Below are 20,415 nucleotides of genomic sequence, written 5' to 3' on the forward strand. Positions count from 1 at the left end.
CATTCATTACACAATTGTATTATTTTACAGACAGACAGACAGACTGACAGACAGAGCTCTAGGAGGAATACTGATTTTACAACATACATTTTAAAAATATGTTTTTTGATTGTCAGCTTTGGACCATATGAACCATAGGTCCAATCGGTTGCTAAATATATAGCAACCCAAGTCAAAACCAAATCCAGAGTTTGGTGTGAGGTCTCTCCTAAGTCCAAGGTTCAGCAATGGCATATGATGTATCCCATGTCTTATGGTTTGAGTTGTCATCAGTTCATCCTCTGAAGTCCATTGTAATAGACTGAAGTGATGTTTGGCTGGCACCGGCTGCTATTAGTCATCATCACTCAGAGACATGTGGCATTGGAGTCCAACATGAAGCAGGAATGGAGCTGGATCCAGCCGGTTCTGGTGACCTCTGGTGACCTCAGGATAGGAGTGCTAATGTTGAGACAGGGAAACAAACAGAATAATATTTGCATAGATGCCATTCAATTTATTGCATATTTATAGATCATGATCAATGTTTCTGGTTTCTGGTTCTGGCAGACCTAACTAAAGCAGCCTAATTGTGAGTTGAAGGATAAATTGGGTGTATGCCTGGCAAATAGATGAGTCTTTAGTTTAGACTTAAACTGAGTGAGTGTGTCTGCATCTCGAACAGTGTTAAGGAGACTATTCCATAGTTTAGGAGCCAAATACGAAAAGAATCTACCTCCTTTTTTGGATTTTGATATTCTAGGAACTATTAATCAGCCAGAATTTTGCGATCATAATGAACATGATGGAATATAGCGTGGTAGAAGATCACTTAAGTACTGCGGAGCTAGACAGTTCAAAGATTTGTACATAGTTAACAGAATTTTAAAATGTATACGAAATTTAACAGGTAGCCAATGCAACGACGATAAAATGGGGATAATATGATCATATTTCTTGGTTCTAGTCAGCACTCTGGCTGCTGCATTTTGAACCAATTGAAGATTATTTATTGACCTTGCTGGACATCCTCCCAGTAATGCATTTCCATAATCTAGTCTTGAGGTCATGAATGCATGAATTAGTTTTTCGGCATCAGCAACAGAGAGCATGTGTCATAATTTAGCAATATTTTTTTAGGTGGAAGAATGCTGTTCTACAAACATTGGTAATTTGATTTTCAAATGAAAGATTTAAATAAAATATAACACCTAAGTTCTTCACTGTTGAAGATGATGTAACAGTACACTCATCAAGAGTCAAATTATATTTTAGCGGCTTGTTTTTTTAGAGGTTTTTGGTCCAATAATTAGTACCACTGTTTTGTCGGAATTGAGTAGAAGGACATTTCTGGACATCCAATCTTTTATTTCATTGATACACTCTGCTAATTTGAAGAATTGTGAAATTTCATCAGGTTTTGAAGAAATATAAAGTTGGGTATCATCGCTGTAACAGTGGAAACTTATTCCACAATTCCTGATAATATCTCCCAGGGGAAGCATATATAAGGAGAAAAGCAGAGGCCCTAAAACTGATCCCTGTGGCACTCCATACTTTACTTTTGTTTGGTTTGACAATTCCTCATTTACATAGACAAAGTGGTAGCAGTCTGCTAAATAGGACCTAAACCATGCTAATGCAAGTCCACAAATGCCAACATAATTCTCAAGCCCTATTCAAGAGAATGTCATGATCTATAGTGTTGAATGCAGCACTATGATCTAAAAGCACTTGAAGTGAAATGCAGCTGCTATCAGATGATAAGAGCAAGTCATTTGTAACTCTGATAAGTGCAGTCTCTGTACTGTGATGGGGCCTAAATCCTGACTGAAATTGTTCATATATACTATTTCTCTGCAGAAATGAACATAGTTGGGAGGATTACTACCTTTTCTAGTATTTTCTACATAAATGGGAGATTTGAAATCGGTCTATAATTAGCCAGTTCTCCAAGATCAAGTTGTGGCTTCTTAATAAGCGGTTTGATAACTGCCATTTTAAAGTTTCTTGGGACATGTCCTAAGGATAGCGAGAAGTTAATAATATTAAGAAGATGTTCTGAGATTACAGGGAATACCTCTTTTAAGAGCTGAGTTGGTATTGGATCTATTATTCATGTTGTGGCTTTTGATGTTTCGATAAGTTTTGTTAGCTCTTCATGACATATGACAGTGAAGGATTGAATTTGCACTGGAGGAAAATTATGAGACACTTTTTTCTGAGGTACTGTGACAGATGATTGCATAATTCCAATTTTATTTCTGATTATTTTAATTTTATCAGTAAAGAAATTCATGAAGTTATTACTCTTGTGCTGCGATGGAATATCTGGTTCAGTTGAGGCTTTATTCCCAACCAATTTAGCCACAGTACTGAATAAACACCTAGGATTGTTGTGGTTATTTTCTATGAGTTTGCTAAAATATGATGACCTGGCAGCTTTTAGTGCCTGTCTGTAGCTACAGACACTATACTTCCATGCACCACAAAATATCTCTAATTTTGTATTCTTCCACTTGCACTCCATTTTCTGAGCTGCTCTCTTGTGAGCATGAGTGTGATCATAGTACCATGGTGCAGGGCTTTTTTCTTTAATTTTCTTAATCGAAGGGGTGCGACACTATCAAGAGTGCTAGAGAAGATTGTATTTATATTTTCTGTTATTTCATCAAGTTCTTCTAGGCTTTGGGGCTTACTGAATGTATGAGATAGATGAGTAAGATTATTAGTGAAGCTATCTATAGTGGTCGAAAGAATAGTTCTACCTGAACAATAGTGTGATGTAGATTGAGTAACATTAGCTGATTACAGCATACAAGAGACGAGGTAATGATCTGAGATGTCATCGCTTTGCGGTAGAATTTCTATAGTATCAACATCAACTTCATATGACAGAATTAAATCTAGCATATGATTATGGCAATAAGTTGGTCCTGTCACATTTTGTCTGACTCCAAGAGAGTTGAGAATATCGATAAATGCTAATCCCAATGTGTCATTTTCATTGTCTATGTGAATGTTGAAGTCACCAACAATTAAAGCTCTATCTACAGTAACTACAAGATCTGCAAATTCACCAAGGAATTCAGAATAAGGCCCGGGTGATCTATATACTGTAGCAAGGGCAAAAGACAACATATTTATATATGACGGTGTCACATTAAGCATTATTAGTTCAAAAGACTTAAACTTATATCCTGTTCTTTGAGTAACACCAAAAACTTCACTGTAAATTGTAGCAACACCTCCTCCTCGACCCTTCAGACGAGGCTCATGTTTATAACAATAACTGGGGGAGTAGATTAATTTAAACGAATTTATTCATCCGGTTTAAGCCAGGTTTCAGTCAAACACAGCGCATCCAAACTATGATCTGTAATAATTTCATTTACAATTAGTGCTTTGGTAGAAAGAGATCTAATGTTTAGTAGCCCTACCTTCATATGATGTTTATCTTTAATTTTTTGTTTTTGTTTTGTTCAAGTTTGAACTTAATCAATTTTTTCTAAATTATTTAGTGAGAGTTTTGTGTTTGGTAGTTCGGGGAACAGACACAGTCTCTATGTGATATCTAGGTGATACAGTCTCTATGTGTTGTAGTTTATGTGACCTGTGCAGGGAGGGGGCCAGAGCATATTACAGTGCCTGACATCGTTTTTGCAAGTACACACACCTCTTTAACATTATCTCTAGTGATCTCCGACTGGCGAAGCCAGACATCATTAGTGCCGACATGAATAACAATTTTAGAAACTCTACGTTTAGCATTAGCCAGCACTTGTAAATTTGATGTGATTTCAGACGCTCTGGCACCCGAAATGCATTTAACAATAGTGGCTAGAGTCTCTATTTCCACGTTCCTTACAATAGAATCACCAATTATTAGGGCTCTTTCAACATGATTCTCAGTGGGTGCATCACTGAGTGGGGAGAATTGATTGGAAACCCTAACAGGAACGGGAGAGTGGTGTCGCTTTACCTGAGCGAGTATGCCGCCGAGACGTCACCCAAATGCCCTGTTGCGGGGGCTCTAGATCCAGAACCAAAGTGTGTGTGTGTTGCTCGCTGTTCTACCCACATCCGAAGTATCTACCGGCTTTTCTTTCTCACTGACCTCCACTAGCATTCAATGCATGTCTCTAACTCATTAACCTTCTCCGTCAGCCTGACTAATTCCTTACATTTATCACATGTGAATCCCTCACTGCTGATGGAAGAAGCTATTGTAAACATGTGACATGCAATGCAGGAAGAAATAACGAGTGGATCCCATGACTTACTGCAATTGTTTGTTGTTATGGTTGTTCTTGATAAGCGGTGCTTTGAGATCGATGCAATAATCCGTGTAACACAGAGGAGAAAAACCAGTGCATGCTGTAAAATGTGCGGAGTTTAATCGCAATAAGAAAATAATGTGGGGGAAAACCAGATGTGTGCTTAAAAATGGCAGATGTTAAGGATTAAAAGCTGAAAACAGAAGAAAAAGCAATGCAAAAAAGCTAGCAGTCTACAAACACAGACTCGAGCTAGGCACCAGCAGCAACAGGTAAAATACACACAAATGAAACAGTAGAAAAGTGGAAAAACCCGAAACACACGGTAAAATGACAAAGGATAAAACGATGAACCTATGAGAATAAGCAATGCTAAGCAGGCTACAAACAACTCATGCAGTGTGCCATCAGCAACAGGAACAGGAATTCCAGTCAACCTTGTTCTGTCAGATACCAACTTTTAGGAAAAGTTAGATTTAGACATTTTGCTCTCAAGTAAGGGATTTTTTTTTTTTTTTTTTAAACAAAAAAGTTCTAACCAAAGTTTATACAGTAAAAATAAAGACTTTTTGTCTTGTTTTCCTGTAAAATTATCTAAACATTCTTAAAACATGATTTATTTACTTGTCAATCAAAATGACATAGATATTAAGTCTTGTTTTAAGAGAAATCTGACAGAATTTAGTGAACTTTAGACTTAAAACAAGAACAAAAATGTGCCTTGTTTTCAAAAATCTTGTTTTCTCTTTGAATTAAGTAAATTTTTCTTACCACATTGGCAAAAGCTTTCTTGTTTTAAGCATAAATCTCACTAAATTCATTTAGATTTCTCTCAAAACAAGACTTAAAATTTTCAAGTAAATAAATCAAGTTTTAAGAATGTTTAGATAGTTTTTACTGGAAAACAAGACAAAAATACAGTACACTGACAGTACATTGGTGATGAACAGGCCCAGAGATATTTAGCTTTAACATATCTAAACACCTTAAAGCCCATACATATTTAAGGCAGCTTTTTATTCTAACAACATACAGTACATTGTGTGGCCTTTTGTTTTACATAAATACTGTAGAGTTCTACACTCTCCTCCGTCTGTCAGATGTTTAATTGGAAATGTATAAGTACAGATATGTACGCTCCAAAGGTCACTATTTACACTGAAAGAAAAATTTGTAACTTTGCCAATAAGGTATTGCCTGAAGCGCCAATAGTGAACTTCTCATATCATGCACTGAAGAACTCACTCATGAGGTCCATTTATATTGGGTCTCTTGAACAAGAAGTTTTGCAAATTTGATATGGTTCAGTGAATTCTAGAAGAGTATAATTTACTTCCTCTCTCTGCACAGCTGCTGTATGGTAGTGCAAATTAAAAATGCTCATAGGCATATTTTATCATGCTTCTCCTTACCTAAAATTAGCTGGGGTCATATACAGTTCCTGTCATTAGCCACTTCTAAGTTAAGCTCCAGAGTAAAGACTTGCTTGACAGTGGATGACTTAACTTTTTCTCTATATTCCGTGGTTTTCTTTTTGATGTCCTCAAAGCCCATATAAGACCTTAAGCATGGCTACCGGGTCTTGCAGAGCAGATGTGTTGCCCACCTGCTATATAAAGTAGTGTTTCATTTGCTTCTCCACTTCATCGTCTTCATCCTGTTTATCAGTCTCTCTTGGAAGCTTTGGACATTTTAAGTGTCTTGGAGTAGGTGATCCTTGCCAAGGACCTTTACACACACACACACACACACACACACACACACTTTTGCTCTTCCTCCATGTAGAGAGAGGCAGTCAAGTGGAGGACATGATGGCATCTGGCCCTTAAGCCAAGAACAGTCATGGCAGCAAAGTCACAGGGAGAAGACAGCTGAAGCAGAAGTATTTGATGACTTTCAATCTTTAAATCTGCAAGAGTCCAAATTCTATATGTGCAAATATGTTGTACAGTTTTTCCTTTTATTTTAGAATTTAATGTCATAATCTTAGACTTGCTTTGACCTTTACATTTGTCTCAGAGTACTTAGCACATGCATTGCATATGTATGCTGATCATATATGCATCATATATCATACAAAGTGATTGAGAGGCATACAGGGTTTAAACACAATTTAAATTCAGCTCCTTTAGTTTATGTACTACTTTACATTCAGCTATCATGTTTCTCTAAGCAATAAGGATGTCCAAATGAACAGAGTAAAAACAAAAATAAATATAGCTGCAAGCAACAATGCCAAGCACACCAATGGCAGAAAATGTGACTGCCGAAAATCAACGCTTGAATGTTATATTCAAAGCAGTTAAAAATCCATGAACTAAATTAATTATTATGCAATAGAATTTCCTTTCACTTTTGACCAATAGTGGTACTGTGACCAAATTGATATGGTATTGTCAGGTGGTGGTTATATTGGCACAATATAAAGTTTCATGTTGATTAACGAAAGTGCTGAAAAGATACAGCCTCAGATTCTTTTTGGCATCTTGGCATAAAATCTGTTGCATTATAGGAGAAAGGTTTGGTCTATCAAGAAGCTTTTGATTAATTAATGCAAGCATGGTGTAATGATGACCTAATTTATTTATGTTATTTAAATCTCAGAATTTATTTATTTATTTATTTTTGTCCACAAGGTGGCACTGTCCTGAAACTTGTTGAGCACCTTCAGGACATCATGCTGATGACACATACTGAGCTTCGTAAGGATAGGCCAATACGTTTGTAGAATATAGCATTTTACAACAAAATTCAAAATGGCCGACGCCCAAAATGGCAGACATAGGCAAAATTGGTATCATTCGACACGTTATGCACCACATAATCTAAAGAGTCCAGTTTTGTGATTTTAGAAGTTATAATAAAAAAATAAAAAAAAATAAATAACAATATATATATATATATATATATATATATATATATATATATATATATATATATATATATTGTAATTTTTTTTTTGCTTATAACTTCTAATATATATATATATATATATATATATATATATATATATATATATATATATATATATATATATATTATTTTATTTATTTTTTTAGACATAAACCTTAGTCTTTTTTAGATTTTTTTCTTAAAACAAGTATATATATATATATATATATATATATATATATATATATATATATATATATAAAGAATGAAAAAAAATGTATCTTTTGAAAAAATTATGTTTTGCAGTGTAATGTATTTCAGTGGCTCTGCCCTAGTATTCTGCAGAATGACAATAAAGCTGAATCTAATTACTGCATACCTACCACAAATGAAGTTTCATTAACAAGGTTCGGGAGAAGCAAGTTCATTTAATCTGACCAATCACACTGCCAGAGTAAGAATATATTAACAGCTGCTTACCTCTACGTGACATCGAGTGTTTCCGGCATTTGGCCCCGCCCATTGCCCACGAACAGATCCATACAAGTGACTCAGATCATCTGATGCAACTTTGCTGCAAAGCATTCGCCTTCATCAGAACAGCTTTTCCGTCTAAAGCACCCCGTTTTTTTTCCCCTTTTACAGCATTGATGGCTACCACTTTAAGTGTTACTTAAGTCTTTCTTCCTAATCTCTATTCACCGAAGCAGATTATTGCGTGAAGCTGCTTCCGCAAACTGACTGCTTTTGCGCTGTTCATATGTTCTCTTATCTAAACTTCCCACCCAGAGTGGTCTATCGCGTGAGTCTGCCTCCGCGAACGGCCACTGCTCCAGCTTCAAGCCACTTGAACTCTATTACAGCTCTATCCGAATGTGAGGGAAACAAAGATTAACTATTTATTTCAGTCATCATTCCAACACTCCCCAGTGTTTCAATCTGTTTCTCCCACACAGGTGATTCCTGTCAGCCTCATTACCTCACCACGCAGCTCGTGTAGGGCGTGCTCCATTCAGCGATTCTGTGCAGAGCTGCAGCACTTTTATTTCTCAGATAATTTTATGTCATTGACTCGTTGTTCACATTATTTCTAAAGCCATATTTCCCAGCAAGACCATTTCTTCCTCATTTCCAGATGCAGTGCAGAGCTGCAGCACATTTCTCAGATAAATTTATGTCATTGTTCACATTGTTTCTAAGCTGTATTTCCCAGGAAGACAATTTCTCCTGCATTTCCGTATGCAGTGCAGAGCTGCAGCTCTTTTGCCTACATAATTTTATTATGTTGGTCACATTATTTGTTTCTAAATATCACTAAAATTTGTTTTCTCTTCTCCCTAGACCTATGTACCTGAAACGTTGACCGCATGCTTTCCCCTCAAATAAGCATTAACAGCCTACATGTGTTCCTTTCAAATAAGTATTAGCATTCTGAGGTTTTCCCTCTACCGACGAAATTGCAGCCCACTCTCCAGTGGCCTTGGTTCTAACTTTTCACAGATTATTTCTTTTTTGCAAAGTTGCAAAATGTCTTCCTAGTATAAGTTTCTCTTTCATATGACTTCCAGCAGTTCTCTGCGAGAGTCCATTTAAATTCCTTCCACTGGATTGTACGCAGGTTTTCCTCCCACTTTCTCTAACTAGGTCTATTCCCAAGACTTCACCATTACCTACAGAGGAGCCAAAAGATGGCAAACATTTTATTCATTTGACAACAAACTAGGTTGAGCAACGTGTCCAAGTCCTGCTAAAGCACTACTGCGGCGCTCCCGCTCTTGGCTCAAAACATCCTTAGCAGCCAAATGGGCTGTCCAGGTGCAACAACTTCGGCATCTTTCAGGCTGTACGTCTTAACGTCCCACTACACTGCCAAACAGCACAAATTTTGCTCTCCTTACAGGTGTGTATAAATGTAATAAAGCCATGCGTGCCCCACTTGAGACTGCAGCAGCAGTGCCCCACTTGATTCCATGCTGCGGTGCCTGACCACGATCGATGCTGCCACAGCAGTGCCCACCTATGCTCGATACTGCCACAGCAGTACCCCTTTTCGTGTTTTGATACTGCTGCAGCAGTACCCCGCCCATATCAAACATAATAAAGTTATGTATTCTTAAACTAACCTTTTGCTTCCCTTAAAGCTGCATATAAATGTAATACATTTACGTATTCCTAACTAACCATTTACTTCCCCCACAGGTGTGTACAAATGTAAAAAAAGAGTTATTTCAATTTTCTCCACAGGTGCTCTCAAATCACTGTAACCTCCTTCACCTCACACCTCAACCTAACCAAAAAAAACTCCACCCCGGAATTATTAAAAGGTACCTCACTTCTTGCCAAGGGTATCCACAAATCCCAACCCACCAGAACTGATTCTAGGCTTCCCCTCACCATCAATCTGCTAATCTGATGCTTAAATACTCCCTGCCAGGGCTACATTTCTCCAAACACCTCAGAAAACACTAGATGCAATGTTCATCTTTGCATAAATATCAGCCCTTTCAATTGCTAGCACACTATCTCCATTACAGAAAGTCCCAAACCAGAACCCCTCTCGATCCACTGTTCGTAGATGACAAAAACCATACAGTTTCTTTTTCCCATATCGGCGCCACAACCACAGCAGCCCAAAAGGCCTGCCCGAGCACCAAACACATCTTCTAGGCCGTTGGTCATCTGATGCTTACCTCAGCTACATCCATACTAACCATCTCCATATCAGAAATGCACAACAAGCCCTCATCAGCTAACCACGAGGCACTCATGACCAGGGCCGGGGGGACGCTTGCTTATCCTTGTCAATTACCTAGGCCGGCTCCACCATTTAGATGCCGCGGGCGTCTCCGGCCAGTCCAGGGGCCATTTCATCTGGAGTGGGGGCCAAGGTCGGTTTCGAGTGGCTAGGATTCACACTTCTGCTCAGGACGATCCTGCCAGATCACGGTAGGGCATTGCAGACCCCTCCAACACAATCCATTCAAGGGCTCTCCCGTTCGATCAGCAGTGGGATCTCCTGCCTGAATGCAGTGAGAGTTATTCACATTAATCTGTATTGTGGGCTCTCCCGTTCACGGCCGGGATGACTCCCCTGTCGAATGCAGTGAGGACCCCTCCCGTTCGAACGCAGGTTGGGCTTGCTTGCTCGAGCGGCCACCGAGTCTCCTCCCACGGGGCTCACACCATTTCACGCACAAGCCCATCAATCGAACCAACCAAGCCTGGAGGGAGTCTTAAGGTCAGTCCGGGTGGCTGGGATTTCCGCCTCTGTCTGGGTCGACCCTGCCCTTTCACGGGGTTGCCTCCCACGTTAGGGTGTAACTATCCCTCCAGCGCTCAACAGCTCTTCACAGAGCTCATTCCCCTGTGGCCGATACCACCACTGCCCCTTCAGTGTTTCAGCTTGCATTCACTCCCCTATCTCTTCCTATCCTACACCTCCCAGTTTCCTATCCCCCGACATGGACCCTAGCACGAGGTGGCCTCAGCTAGCAGCCCAGCTCGATTCTGTCTTCTTTGGCACACCTGCTCATCTCTCACAAGATAGGAAAGTGAGTGTTTCCGGCATCCCTCCTATCTACTCCATCAATACTAATGCAAGTCCTGGGGGTATTCGAGCTCAGGTCAAGTCTCGAGCCTCGAGCCCTTTGCCCTGGACAGCGAGCCACACATGTTTTCACTATCCTTAACACAGGATTACATTAACTTGCAAACTACTGAATCAATTTTTTTGAGTATTTTAAGCAAAGCAATATGTATGTAATTATTACTGATATTTAAGTAGTATATAGGCTAGAGAAATTCTCACTACTTCCATCTTTCTTCACTTGAATTGTCTAAATTGTCTTTGCCTAAATACTATTCATTACACAGAATCTGGAATGTTTCTGGCATCCTTTTATAAAACTTCTTTTTATATAAAGTTTTTTTGGCAGTTTCTGTGAAACTTGCTAAATAAACATTAGCTAGCAATACTATGTACATTTTTAACTAAATATCAATAATTTTTTTTCCAGTTTTGTCGCTTGTGAAAAATCCGCCTGAAGTAATGTGAGGCAGAGAGCAGATGCTGTTCAGACCTGCCTGGAAACTGGCCTGCTAATTAGATAAGTTCTCTAAATTGTTGATTTTCCCATGTAATAAAAAAAATGGTAGATATATTTCTATAATTGAGCAGACAGCCTTACCAATCCATCACACAGACATGATTTTAGATTGTGTGTAGCTTCCTGTTCACAAGGAAAGTGTGAGAGGGCTGTCTGCATTTGGACATTCTGCTTTGTCTGCAAGCATTTGGTGACTATTCAGTGTATGGATTTGTGAAGAACACACTGCTGGCTACCAATTGTTGAACTTGTTTTCTGTTGTAGAGGTGGATAGAGACTATGGCTCCCTGCTCAGCACCCAGGAGGCAGCTGACTGCTGATGAGCTTAGGTTCATAGTAGAGGAGGACATGGCTCATGAGGGCATGAGCACACAGGAGGAAGATCTACTGGACCACAAACTACTGCAGGAAGACCCGGACCATGAGGAGATGGAGGATGAGATGGAACCTGATCCCCAGCCAAGACCATCAACTTTGGTATGTATGAATGTGTAAGTATTGTTTGTTTCTATTTCTCATATGACTGATACTCACAGTAACACTAACACTGTTACTCTTATTATTTTGGGTATGGCTAGCCATTCTCGCACAGGTCCCAAGTCAGCTAGAAAGAGAAAAAAGGCTTCCCTGACTCTGTTTTTTATCCCTCGTCCTCTGACATCGATTCACAGGCACCAAAACCTCTCCAATTTAAGCCTAGCCATCCATTCAGTATTGGCTTAGGTAGTGTGCGTCAGGCTGTGCTGTCAACCTCCAATATGATATTGCGAGAAATTGACTTTTTCATGCTGTTTTTTACTAAGGCTGTAGTTGCTGAGATATGCAGCTTTACAAACCATCAGGGGTGGGAGCTTGTCCTAAACTGTCCGTCATATTCCAGCTACCAAGGAGCTTGGATGGAGGTGACCTCCGATTAATTTTACAAATTTCTTGGGTTGCTCATTTACATGGGGTTTTCAGTTTTCCCTGATTCCAATCGTCATTGGGGAACCAAGTCAAGGCTTTTGGTCGAGGTGATTTATGTCACGTGACCACTACAAGGCTCTTTTAGCAGCTCTACATGTTGTAGACCCTACCACAGAGGATAATCAGGATCGCCTTAGGAAGTTGCGTTATCTTATGGACCACCTCAAACAAAAATGCCAGCAGCTCTTTCTGCCTAACCAAAATCTCGCAATAGATGAACGTATGGTCAAGTCTAAAGCTCAGTCAGGTTTTAAACAATACATGAAGGGCAAGCCTACTCGGTGGGGTTTTAAATTATGGGTAATTGCAACATCAGACTCGACTTTAATGTTTACACAGGTAGTCATGATGGGCATGTCACTGACTTGGCCATCAAAGTAGTTGAATCGTTACTGCAGCCATTCAAAGACCAGGGCCACAATGTTTGCTTTGACAACTTTTACACATCCCCAGCTCTTATGGTTAAGTTGTTAGAAATGGGAACTAATTCCTGTGGGACATGCAGGGTGAATCGTAAACTGTTTTCTGCAGAATTTAAAGACATCAAAAGATGGGAACGCAAGACAGCTCGTGGGGATATGAGGTGGTGTAGGATTGAGGGGAATATACTTGTAATTCAGTGGAAGGACACGCGTGCAGTTACATGCCTCTCCAATTTCCACAATGCGAATGGCTCAACCGAAATTACTAGGTTTGTAAAAAATTATGGTGACTGGACAAAAGAAGTAGCCCTCCAGCCCACTGTCATCAGCAATTATAACAGAAACATGGGCAGTGTTCATAGTTCAGACCAAATTATTAAATCTTACGACGTCCTACAAAAAACTCAGAAGTGGTGGAAGACTCTTTTTTTCCACTTCATAGACATTGCCGTCATCAATAGTTTCATGTTGTTTAAGGAATGGCAACACATTCATGCGGCACCAGGGGATGAGCATAGACCGGTGAACTTAACCCTGATAGATTTCAGAGAAAACCTGGCTCATCAGCTGGGAGGTATCGATATTCACGCAAGTTTCCCTTTGCATACACTAAAGCCTGTAGTCCCTCCTTTGTCATCACTCCACACAGCCCATGTCCCTAAATTTGAAGAGTCCTCTAAGAGGTGTTGGCTATGCTATGCTATCGGAAATGTAGGACTGAAAATAAAACTAAAGTAGCTTGTTGCGTGCCGGAATGTAATGGCAAAAGACTTTGATTGGTTCATGATAGGAACTGTTTTCAGTCTTGGCACTCAGCTGAGTGTGACCAGTTTCACGAAGAGGCCTATGTTAGGCTGTGTTTACTGGTGTTGTTGTCCTCCCCCTCCCCTCTATTCTCCCTCTCTTCTCTCCACAGGTATTGCAGTTGTTGAGTATTTATATATATATATATATATATATATATATATATATATATATATATATATATATATTCTTTTCCTGCACTCTTTATTAAAAATGTATTTACTGTAGATAGTTCGAAAGTTTGATTTTGTATGTTTTGCTGTGTAATTCCTGTGTAATTCTAATGTTCAAATTAAATAAAGTGTGTGTTTTATTGAACACATAAAATGTATATTTCAGTGTTTGTGTCCTTCAATTTCAGATGCAGTCTCAATTTATTATTACAGGTGCTCAAAAGGAGTATTTGAGGAGTGGTCACGTGAAATGTATCTTAACATTCTAAATGTTTGTTTTATTCCGTTTTCCCACTAATCACTAGAATGGTCATAACTTTTAAACTATAGATTATATTTCTAATCTGTCTGTTTTTCTACATATCCCACAAAATTATGTATATTTCATACACTCTAAGTTTCCCTCTAGCTTGTAATTAAAATGGTTGAAAATGCAGTTGTCTGATGAAGCATGGTGGCCGGAGAAGATTTTTGTAAAAATGGCTGTGTGAAATCTTATTGATAAAGGATGATTAGCCTTAAATAATCGTACATATATTTATATCATTTGAAAGCCTTAGATCTTCTTTCCAATATGTAACATACAGTTCAGGTGTGTGATGTTATATGAATATGAATGTAATATGAATATGGATATGAATATCATATTCTGGCACAGAATGTAATTTTCGGAATTTTGGGCTCAGGCTTTAAAGGGTTAACGTCTCATCTGAAAGAAAATTCTTTGTCATGTTCCCAAAATTTTAAATAAAGTATTTTTATTCAGTCCTTCTGTTATTGACTGTTGACTTGAAAATGCAGTGCAAAGCTTGAAACAACAGATAATATTACACCCTGTGATTTGCCAAGCAATTGATTTATTTTTTTATAAAGATTTTTTTTTTAATATACCAAAAGTCACTTCTTCTTGAAAGGGCATATTCTATGTGGGTGTTTGTAGACATTCAAACCCAAAATAAGTCAAACTGCACACAAATATTATTTGTCATTCCCCAGATAATGCAGAAAATTATTTTCATATGCATACTGAAACAAGATATGTATTTTTTCAAGTCTTGTTAAAAAGAAAATAAACATTTGAATGAGTTTTAAACTTCAAAATAAAAATCATTTGTTGGAAGAAAATAATCCTATTTCAAAGAGAAAACAAAATGTATTTTTTAATCCTTTTTGCAAAAAGTTATTTCTTGCTTTCAGAAAATCATGAAGAAAATTACTTATTTATTTGTGGTGGAGTAGTTTAGTAAATGGACCCTTTCAACCTAAGCTACTCCAGATCATTCTAGGAAGCTGACTGAGAGAGGTAATGGTGTTTTTGCCCAGGTTTATCAGCACTGTTTTCTCTCGCTGTACCAGTTCCACTTGAAGGATTGGGATGAAATGAGAAGGGATATACTGGAGGGTCAAGTGCAGCACAGGAGTACAAAGTGACTGAGGCCAGTACCAGCAATGAGCTGCAAAGTGTGGCGAGGGAGCATAAAATGCCATCAGAAGGGGGTGGGAGAATCAATTGGCCTAAATTAATTTCTGCCAATCATCAGATATGCCATGACAGCTTGTGAGAAAAGCTTATTTTTGCAGTTTCAGATGCACTTTTAAGCATTCAAATCAGGTTACAGTGGAGGTGAGGGGTATTTTCACCATTCTACTCAGGATGTGACCAAGTTTTAAGATTGGGGGTAAAAGTTTAAGAATCTGCCATTAAAAATAAATACATAAAAAATGGTTGAACAATCACTAATCAGGGTGTGCTCATTGTCGGTCACCCTGCTGTCCCCATTGCTGTCCCCTGTTGGATAAATGTCAGCTTTCAAATACAAATTTGTACCATGATATTTCAGTTAAATGTTAAAATAATGATTATATATGTAGCCAAGTGGAGAGGTTTCTTGTGGTTTAGCTCTGGTCATGGATTGGACTTGGCACCTACTTTCCGGCACTCTCTCGTGTTGGAGACATGGGGGCGTGCATTGGGCGGGAGAGCTCCCAGTTTTGATAGTCATTTGAGAGTTCTTTGGGTAAATATAGAATTTCGCACTAGGTGCTGATGGGTTGCGTTGAGAGTGTGTTCAGGGGAGTTGCGTGTTGGAGTTGAGTGTTTGTTATGGGTTATATTTTAAGGATGCGTGTGGATTGCATGTGTGGATATTGACCACGTTTTGCATATATGCGAGGACTGGGTGTGTGGATTTGGTGTTGATCATATCTTATTTGATGATTTGTGGCCCAGAGTGTTTTCCAGTTGAGTGAATATGTGTAGAGGGAGTTCTGTTGTTTTGGACTGTTGTGCATGTCCTTGAAACCTAGTTGGGGGAATGTGGAATGCTTTGATTGATTTCGGCATATGTTGAATGCATGGGATGGTTTGGGTGATTTGGGCAGGTGCTTGCGTGCGTGGGGTGCTGTGAATGATGTGGGCATGTACTGAGGTGTACCATATTTAATTTCCTTTATATATATATATGAACATGGTGCAGGTAGTAGTATGCATGGTGTTAAGGGACAGATTCAAGAACTCAACAGAAAGCATGATGAGACCATTGCAGCTATCACCAATTTGAGTAGAGAGCCTACCAGGTCTTATGTATATATGCCAAGAGAATGTCACATTCAACCATTCAGTGGTGATTTCAGCAAAGATGGGAGGCATGTTGATGAGTTCATTGATGAAGTAGACAGGGTACTACATGCTAGAAATCAGACCACAGAGGACCAGTTAGACCTCGTACTCTAAGGTTTCAGCCTTAGAAGAGGTCATATTACGGGTGTGGAATGAACCAAAGCCACCATGTGACCTCTTTGTGTACCTGAGAGAAGCTTTTCGAGAAAATTGCAGTGTTTCTGAGATATTACAAATATTCTATAGCCGTAAAAAAAAAAAACAGAAGGCGAGGATTTTCATGCTTACTCTCATGCTTTGTCTCAAATTCTGAGTTCTATCCTGAAACATTCATCAAATGCTATATCAAATGTGTATATGGCAATCCGAGATCAATTCATTGAGGAGATTAGGGACACAGGCCTTAGAAGGGAGCTTCGCAATCTTGTGAGAGACAAGCCACAGTCAACACTAATTTAAGTTCAAGATGAAGCCCTAATGTTGTCTCTAGAAAATCCTAAATCTTGTGTCACACAATTAGTCAGCAACAGAATCGTTGTGTCTGAGACAGCAGAAGCTCAGTGCACTGCTATTGGTATACCTGAGAAAAACCCTGCTACTCTAGAAGAAGTTTTAAAAATTGTAGCAGAACAAGGAAAATCTATAGGAGAGCTAACACAAGCTGTCAAGAAACATACTTTGCAGTGCACTAAGTCAGAACCTATGGCTCAAAGTAAACCCAAGATTGAAGACAAGGTTTACAGATGATGGCCTGCCAATATGTTTCTGGTGTAATGGTGTAATTAGCTAAGAGGTCTGTGAAGAAAAACAAACAGACTGTCACAGAGAATAATAAATTGTCAGTGCAGCAGGGAAACTTACACCCTCGCTTGCTGTGAGCCAGGCAGTGCGAGGGCAGTCCATAGGCTCAGCCAATATCAATACTTGTCATGACCGACTCCTCAAGAGTGCTGTGGGAAAATGTCCTGTCGCTAATCTAAATATTAGTGGAGTAATGGCCTCTTGTTGTCTTCATACAGGAAGTCAAGTCAGTACTATTTCTGAGAGTTTCTTCAGAGAACACCTGTCTGGGGAGGATGAAGATGTGCTGTCCACAATAGGTTGGCTGAAGATTTCAGCTGTCAGTGGTTTAGACATACCTTACCTAGGTTATCTTGAGTTGGAGGTTGAAACCATGGGTATTACCCTACCAGAGTGTGGTTTTCTAGAAGTCAGAGACTCTTCTGTTGTACCACCCTTATTGGCTTGAACATCATTAGCAGATGTAGACACTGGTTCATGCAGAGTTTGATACTACCCTAGGTGGAGAGTTGCAGTCTGATTGGAGGGAGGCATTTCAGCAGATACAGAGTGCCAGCAGTCTAGATAAGTGAAGCGGAGTCCGAGTAGCTGGAAAAGACTTGGAACACATACCTGCTTCATCAATTACAATGGTAATGAACAAGGGAACAAAGAATATGTTACATGATGGTTCATGGGACTTCCTGTTAGAACTAGTGAACACACCCTTACCCGGTGGTCTGATTGTTGTTTCCTCTCTTGTATCTTCAGAGAAACTGGTGTTTCCTGTACAGGTTGTGAACCCCTCCCCAGAAGATATCTTGTTACATGCCAGAACCAGACTTGATACTCTGTCTCGTGTAGAGAGTGTTAAGTTCAAGGAAACATGTGAGGTGAGATTTCATAGAATTTCTGCTGATATTGAAGAGATTAGTGAAAACACAAAAGACAGTTATTGGAGGACAACTCCAAAGAGTTTCTAAACAACCTACACATTGTTGTTACCCCTGAACAGCAGGCAGAGCTGAGTGATATGTTGCTGAAGTACTCTGATGTTTCTGCTCTAGAGGATGAATACCTCAGTTTTACAGACATGGCAGTGGAGTTGAGTATTTGAGAGCATACTGAAGGAGCTCCTGTGGGAGCACTGCTGTGTTTCCATTGTTGTAGATGCACTTTGATAAAGATATCGAACTTAGAAATTGAAAGCACCCTTGGAGGAAATATAAATAACTCTGTTTACACACCTGTAAAGGTAAGTTTGGAAAACTTAACAATTACATATGTACACACCTGTAAGATAAGCAGAAGGTTAGTTAGGAAAACTTGACAATTTCATTTGTACACACCATTAAGGGAAGCAAAAGATTAGTTAGGAGAACTTGACAATTACATTTGTACATACCTGTAAGGGAAGCAAAAGTTTAGTTAGAAAAACATGATCACAATTACATTCAAGCAGGGAACTTGACGCAACAGTATCTAGTGGGGCACTGCTGCGGCAGTATCGATGACATAAAATGAATCAGTTGAGGCAGAAAGCACACCACGATTGTGGTGTCTGGGGAGGCTTAGTTGTGTGACTTGAGATGCCACAGTTGTGGCACCTGGACAGCACATTTGTGCTGATTGAAACCTGCATACAATCCTGTGAAAGAAAATGTATATAAATGAACAGGAGAGGATGGGAACCGTATCTGTAATACTCATTATGGCTGCCGTAAACAAAGACTAAGGGCTTCAGCAGAAGCATGGTAAAATACTGCTGCGGTAGTAGAGTAAAGTGGGCCTCCCGTAGGAGTTAAGGCACTGCTATGGCAGTGGAGTTGAGTATTTGAAAGCATAGTGAAGGAGCTTGTTGTAGATGCACTTTGATATATATATCGAACCTGGAAATTGAAAGCACCTGTGGAGGAAATAGAAATAACTCTGTTCACGCACCTGTAAAGGTAAGTTAGGAAAACTTAACAATTACATTTGTACACACCTGTAAGAAAAAGCAAAAGGTTAGTTAAAAAAACATAACAATTACAATTACATTTGAGCAGGGCTGTGCTAGTATCAAGTATGGCACCGCTGCGGCAGTATCGAGAGGGGCACTGCTGCGGCAGTATCAAGTTGGGCACTGCTGCGGCAGTATCGAGTGGGGCACTGCTGCGGCAGTATTGAGGGGGGCACTGTTGTGGCAGTATCAAGTTGGGCACTGCTGCGGCAGTATCGAGTGGGGCACTGCTGCGGCAGTATCAAGGGGGGCACTGTTGTGGCAGTATCAAGGGGGGCACTGCTGCGGCAGTATCGAGTGGAGCCTTGCTGCACCAGTATCGAGGGGGGCACTGCTGCACCAGTATCGAGTGGGACACTGCTGCATCAGTCTCAAGCATGAGCAGGGCACTGCTGCGGCAGTATCAAGTGGGACACTGCTGGATCAGTATCAATAGGCAAAAGGGGGTACTGCTGTGGCAATATCGGGTATGGGTGGGGTATTGCTGCGGCAGTATCAAGCGGGGTGCTGCTGCGGCAGTATTAAGCTCAAACTGGGAGCAGTTCTTTCGGGAGCACTGCTGTGCTTCCACTGGTGTAGATGCACTTCGATAAAGGTATCGACCTTTAGGAATTGAGAGCACCTGTGGAGAAGATAGAAATAGCTGTATACATGCTTGTAAGGGAAGCAAAAGACTAGTTAGAAAAACATGACAATTACATCTGTACAAGTCTGTAAGGGAAGCAAAAGTTTAGTAAGTAGAACATGACAATTATATTTGTACATAACTGTGTGGTAAACAATCGGACCAGATTACATTCCAGGATCCACTTTATGGCAAAGCCCCTTCCTAACTGTCAAGGCAAAGAAGAGTGGCTCCATTTTGATTGGGTCATGGCAGGACATACACAAACAAATGCCAAGCACAGCCATCAGATAAGCTGCTCAGACAACTGCCAGAAACCCCTCACAAGGCAGAAAAGATCTTCCTATACATTGGAAAAGACTTCTTATTGGTCCATGAGTGGTTTCTTAGCAACATCTTAAACCCCCACCCTAAGGTTTGACCTAAGGCCAGAAGTGAGTAGGACCATAAACATTCTTCAAGACCTCTCAAAGCAGCATTAACTTACCATGTGGAAAAAGGTGAAACAAAGAAGCCACAAAGACAAATCTTTACACACAAACTTTTACTCCTAACATGGTCACCAACTGCAACACATCCACTTCATGTTTGTTCACAGAAATGTTTATGTAAATTTCAGTTGTTCAATTAGCACAGTAGTTCACACAAAATGAATTATAATGGTATAAATTAATACATGTGTAATATGTAATTTTTCAATATCATGTTTGGTCTCTATATCTTCAGAAAAATGCCAAGAGTATTTTTGAAGAGGTTTGGAAAGGAAACA

The sequence above is a fragment of the Myxocyprinus asiaticus genome, chromosome 30 (genome assembly GCF_019703515.2).
Source record: "Myxocyprinus asiaticus isolate MX2 ecotype Aquarium Trade chromosome 30, UBuf_Myxa_2, whole genome shotgun sequence".
In the NCBI taxonomy this organism is placed as follows: domain Eukaryota; kingdom Metazoa; phylum Chordata; class Actinopteri; order Cypriniformes; family Catostomidae; genus Myxocyprinus; species Myxocyprinus asiaticus.